Raw genomic sequence first — 6,000 nt, 5'->3', positions numbered from 1 at the left:
TTAATTTAAGATGCTTAGGAACTCTTCAATTTGTTAATGGAAAGAAATGCCGTATACACTGGAAGGCTACATAGCAACTTTATTCTGGTAAAATAATCTCTTAAGTCCTTGTATACACAGTCACTAACTGTTGGCTTTATAAGGTCAGTGCAAGCATACCAGCCCTGTGGCTGTTAGGAGCTCAGCGCGGCCAAGATAGCACTAACTTGAACAAACATACAAAACAGCAAATAGTTTAAACAGTGCCGGTTGATTTGTATGTAACCCAGTCTGAACAGAGGATTCTAAAGAAGACTCACCAGCAAAGTCACATTAGTTATGAAGATTGTTAGGTTGTATCGGTGGACGTTAGCTACGCAAAGGTTAGAAAGTGGAATCTTGAGTTCAGATACTCTTAAACTATTAAGGACTACAGCTGGCAGGCCAACTTTAATTTCTGACTGCTGACTACTTCTGAAGGAGAAAGCTTTGGAAACTGATATTCCAGTCCCCAGGTCCTCAAAGAAGCGTAGTCTAGTGAAGTAAATTCTGCTGGGGTTAGCAGAAGCCTCCTGGTTTTAGGAACTAGGGATGCCAGGCTCCCCGGTTCTGAGTTCCAATATTGACTCTGTCCCTGAGTCACCCTGACCAGTCACCCACTGTCTTGTGTTTCCCTCTTTAGAGAAGAGCTAAGACTATTGACTTTTTTTTTTTTTAAGATTTTATTTTTAAGAAATCCCTACACCCAACATGGCTCGAACTCATAACCCTGAGAGTCACATGCTCCACTGACCCAGCCAGCCAGGCGCCCCAGACTATATTGACTTTTTCAGAGGTTGCAAAACACATTATAAAAGGATAGGAAGGCACTAAACAAACATGTAATTATGAAATATCAGAGGGGGTGCATTTTAATAAAGGTAAGTGCATTCTTTTTTTTGAAAGATGTTATTTACTTGAGAGAGAGGGAGGGAGGGAGAGTAAGAGCAGGGGGAGGGGCACCAGGAGAGGGAAAAGCAGACTCCCTGCTGAGTAGGGGGCCTGATGACGTGGGGCTTGATCCCACGACCTGGAGATCATGACCTGAGCCGAAGGCAGCCGCTTAACCACCTGAGCCAGCCAGGCGCCCCTTTAAGATATTATTTTTAAATAATCTCTATACCAAGGTGGGGCTTGAACTCACAACCCTGAGATCAAGAGCTGCGAGGTCCACTGACTGAGCCAGCCAGGCGCCCCTACAAAGGTAGGTGCATTCTTTTGATAATTGGGAATTGATGATCTTTATGCAAGAGTAGAGAGTTTGATGTCAAAATAGAGTTTTATGTTTGAAATCTTTTATTTGAGTATTGCAAATTTGGGTCCTTTTTGGCTCTGTTCATCTATGTTGCTTATTGAGAGGGAACTGTTAACAAGTTGCTTTACTGGAGTTTTTAATTGTTATCAGAGATCAGACCCCCAGGCTTTCTAGAAATGTATATTTAAATTTAGTAACCTGACTTTCAAAGAGGGAGACTAATATTCAAGTACGGGGCACTGTGCATGGGTTTCTATACATGTTGTCAACAAACGTCCAGAGTGAGTTCTCTAGAGACCTTAAAAAAGTTGTTTGTTTTGAAGGCAATTGATTGAAGCACCCATCTTATTCCTCGCTTTCCCAGGACAGCTGTTCAGCACCAACTTGGGCTTTTTGAATTCTGTCTTCTTGTGGGACACCACTTAGCTACTTAGATGCCTCATTAACATAGCAAACCTTTCAGAGATGGAACTCAATGTTTGTTGTTGTTGTTGTTAGATTTTATTTATTTATTTGACAGAGAAAGAGAGAGACAGCCAGCAAGAGAGGGAACACAAGCAGGGGGAGTGGGAGAGGAAGAAGCAGGCTCCCAGGGGAGTAGGGAGCCCGATGCGGGGCTATATCCCAGGACCCTGGGATCATGCTCTGAGCCGAAGGCAGACGCTTAATGACTGAGCCACCCAGTTGCCCCTCAATGTTTGTTTTCTTAATGGTGCCTTTCATCATTAAAAAAACGTGTATAGTTTTTAACTCTTCATCCTTTCAGCCTTCTTTAGACTCTCTACCAATATAGCCAGTCCTGAATTCCTTTCAGTTTTTCCATCTGGGTCTAGCATCCCTCATCTGATTCCCAGTAAAAACTGGACTAGATTCCCATCATCCAAAATGAACAGTTATTATTTTTGTCCTGTTTCATTTTTTTTAATGACATAAAACATTGGAGATAAGGTCAAGTTGTCCTGGAGTACTAATTTCAGTTCCATTTTCTCCTTCTATCCTCACCTCACAGAGCCCCTGTTCAGTTTGATATATGCTTTAAAAGTATTTTATATATATTTTACATGTACAAATAATTAATAGGTAGTATTGTTTTATGAGTTTAAATATCTAAAAATGGTTCCATGTATACCTATTGTTCTATGATTTGCTTACTTTCCTGGACATTCTTTTGACGATGTTTACATATATATATATATACATATATACATATATATTATACATACGTCCTCATTATTTTTAATTTCCTGGTATTTTATGGTACAGATAATACCACGTTTTATTAGTCAGTCCATTAGTGGATATGGATTGTTTTAAAATTTTCACTAACATAAACAATGCTTACATTATTTTTACCTATGTCAGATATAGGCATTAGTTTCTTAGGCTAGACCCAGGATTCAGAATTGCTACATTTTAAATATGCCCAATTTCACTTTGAAGAGATACCACCAAATTGATTTGCAGCTGTTTGAAAACTGTTCCCCAAATACTCACAACACTTTTCAGACTTTTAAAAAAAAAACAAAAACAAAAACCCATGACCCCAAGATTAAGACCTGAGCTGAGCTGAGATGCAAAGCTGGACGCTCAACCGACTGAGCCACCCAGGCGCCCCCAGATTTATTTTTTAAAATTTATTTAAAACAACTTTCTTTCTTGTGATAAGAACTCTTAAGATCTTTTAAGCAACTTTCAAATACGCAGTACAATATTGTTAACTATTGTCTCTATTCTGTACATCCCCATCAGGCTTCGTAATTTTTGCCAATTTTAGCGGTAACAAATGGTTTTCCCTTGGTTTTCTAGCTTTGTTTCAGTTCATTATATTCACAATCCTTCCCTAAGGACAGCTCTTTTCCAAGCGCTCTCTCCACTATCTACTCGATCCATACTGTGGCCGGCCATACGTCGCCAGGTCCTCTGCAGGCTGCCTGTCTAACCTCCTCTCTATGTGTCTGGCTACACCAAAGTGAGCGACTCACGATTTTCTCAAATTCGGCTTCTATTTTTTGCCTCAGCAACTTGATCGCACACTTCTGCGTTACTTTACTGATTCAATAAATATTGAGTAAGGTCTTTACTTCCTGCCAGGTGCTGAGAATGGAAGAGTGAACAAGAAAGACAATATCTAGGCATGCATGGAGCTTACCATTTTTAGTTGAGGATGGGGAGTGGCAGAAAGAAACCAGTAAAAATATAAACAAGCTAATTTTTCATAGTTGTAGGTACTATAAAGAAAGCAAAGGGGCATCTGGGTGGCGCAATCAGTTAAGCATCTGCCTTCAGCTCAGGTCATGATCCCAAGGTCCTGGGATCCAGCCCCCTCCCTGCTCCCCCCCCCCCCCGGGGTAGGGGGGGCGGTCTGTGGCTCCCTGTCCCTCTGTCCCTCCCCCTGTTTGTGTTTCTCCCCGCCCCCGAAAAATAAATGAACAAAATCTTAAAAAAAAAAAAAAAAAAGAAAGTAAAATGGAATGGTAATTTGACTTCCTATGGTGTTGTATGGGGAGGGCGGTGTCAGGGGATGTGGGCGTATCCAGGTGGTGGCCTTGGAAGGGCAGGTGCTCAGGGAAGGCTTCTCCTGAGACCACAATGTGAAGCTCATTCACAGCCCAGGAGCATTGCTAAGCTGGAGCAAATGTAGCTGCCTCTATGCAGGGATGGCCTGGGCGTCCTGAAGAGCAGAGCTGCCCTTGTGGCTGGGCGGTTGGGGCTAGGAGAGTGGTAAATGCAATAGGAAACACAGACAGGCAGAGCTGTGCCTCTAAGAGTCTTGCTGGTGCTCTCTTCAACTGTAGTTTGTTATTTATTTATTTATTTATTTAGTAAACTCTACCCCCAACATGAGGCTCAAACTCATGACCCTGACATCAAGAGTCACGTGCTCGATCAGCTGAGCCAGCCAGGTGCCCCTGTAGTTTGTCCTTTAAAGCCACGATTAAATCCTCTTTTTATAACCATCCCTGAGCCTGCCAGCAGAGCACGACCCTTCCGGTCCACCGTGGCAAGTGGTGGTGCCTCTTATGACACTGTATGTGGCACTTCGGGATCTTGGCATCTGTTCTTCCCAAGAGCTAATTTGCTTTCATTTGTCATTTTGTGTCTACCTTGTGAGGGGCAATATTTTATTTTATTTTAAGATTTTATTATTTTTTTAAGAATCTCTACACCCAACGTGGGGCGCGAACCTACAACCCCGAGATCAAGCATCACAGGCTCTACTAACTGAGCCAGCCAGGCGTCCGCCAACACTCTATTTGAGAATGAAGCAAGTCAAGGGAGAAAAGGCACAATGCAGGAGAACCTATCACTTTGGAATGAACTGAGTTTCAGTGATGTATCCAAGCTAATTTTCACAGCGGCAAATAAAATTAATTTTCTTTAATAATTAATAATTAATGTAATAATAAAAAAATGACTTTTTTTTACTCCACCCAGGTTTTTCCTCAGAATAACAATTAGTTATTGCTATTAACAATTAATAGTCATTAACAGTCTTAGGGTTTTTTTACTTTTTAAAAAAGTCATCTTTACACCTAACATGGGGCTCAAACTCATGACCCCAAGATTGAGAGTCACGTGCTCTACTGACTGGCTAGCCAGGCACCCCCCCCCCCCAGGAATCTTGTTTTTGATTCTGTGCCCACTCTGAGCTTTATCTTTTTATGAAGATGTGACGGTGTGTTCTGTGCAGTGGGGACCTTTCTCCAGCACCGCCAGCTGCTGAACGTGTGCTCGAGACCGTGATACGGGTTTTCATGTGGTTATATCCCTTTATCTTCAGTAGAATCTTTGAGTTGTGTGTTAGATTTATTTTCTAGATGAAAAAAAACAGGTTCGTAGAGGTCATTTTTAGTCCCCAGCTTATAGAATTAGCAAATAGCGAGGCGACATTTAAATTTGGGGCTTCTGACCACTTTTGTGTGAAGCTGTCATGCTTTAAATAATAATATAGCAAACACCAACCACTTGCTATTTCCAGACACAATCTTAACCACTGTGCTGTTCATCTCTTCTTCCTTCTTTAACTCTCATTTTCTGCAAGCATGCATCAGACAGTGAGAGGCAATTCATGCCGTAGGTAAGAGATGGGCTCTCTCTGGAGCTAGATTGCCTGGGTCAAGGGCTTCTCTACCAGCTCACTGGCTATGCGGGCAAATTACTTAATGTCTCCATGGTTTGCTTTTCTTATTTTTAAGGGGGGTAACAACCATATTACCTCATTGGGTTATTGTAAAGATTCATAGGATAATGCACAGAAAGGGCTTAGAAGCAGCCTCCTGACCCCTGGAGCTATTTAGCGTGGGCCTCCCTCAGGCACCCCGCACCTCTGCCCTGCACCCTTCCTACTTCTCTCCGTGGTCTTCCCAGGTCGGATGGACTGCCTTGTTTCCCTGATGGCAGTGCGAGCTCTAGGTGGGTGGGTCTGCTTGTTCAAATCTTAGGCTCCAGGGCAGTGCCTGGCCTGTAGTTGGCTCTCAGTGTGTATTTGCTGAATGGCCCCGTGTTTCTGATAAACCTCAACTACAGCTTCTGTGTTGAACAAAATAATTGCTACTCTGGTTTCCCGTCAATATGCCCTGTAAATTAGTGTTCCCTGAAACTCCATTTCCAGGGCTTCAAATACCTCAAATGACTCATGAATCTGTTCTTCTAGTTCTGACCATTTTTAAAATCTGTTATCTCCAGCTAACTATTAATAAAAGAAAAGCCTGCATGCATCCCAGACT

General features: G+C 42.2%; 1 long non-coding RNA gene across 13 annotated transcripts in view; it reads left to right on the top strand.

Annotated features, from left to right (window-relative positions):
- Nucleotides 1-694: 694 nt before the first annotated feature.
- The window catches only part of LOC113242575 (uncharacterized), a 28,303-nt gene continuing 22,997 nt past the window's right edge, over nt 695-6,000 (top strand). For 8 of the 13 annotated variants that reach the window (XR_008960360.1, XR_008960358.1, XR_008960359.1 and 5 more), the window contains exon 1: nt 966-1,222. This is a non-coding gene — a long non-coding RNA (uncharacterized LOC113242575). Of the gene's footprint in view, nt 1,223-6,000 lie in introns of all 13 variants that reach the window. The other 5 variants (XR_006407954.3, XR_007191351.2, XR_007191350.2 and 2 more) reach the window with 3 other exon arrangements.

The sequence above is a fragment of the Ursus arctos genome, unplaced genomic scaffold, assembly GCF_023065955.2.
Source record: "Ursus arctos isolate Adak ecotype North America unplaced genomic scaffold, UrsArc2.0 scaffold_2, whole genome shotgun sequence".
NCBI lineage: Eukaryota > Metazoa > Chordata > Mammalia > Carnivora > Ursidae > Ursus > Ursus arctos.
Note: the sequence above shows the minus strand (reverse complement) of the source record. Positions and strands in the feature narration are given on the sequence as shown.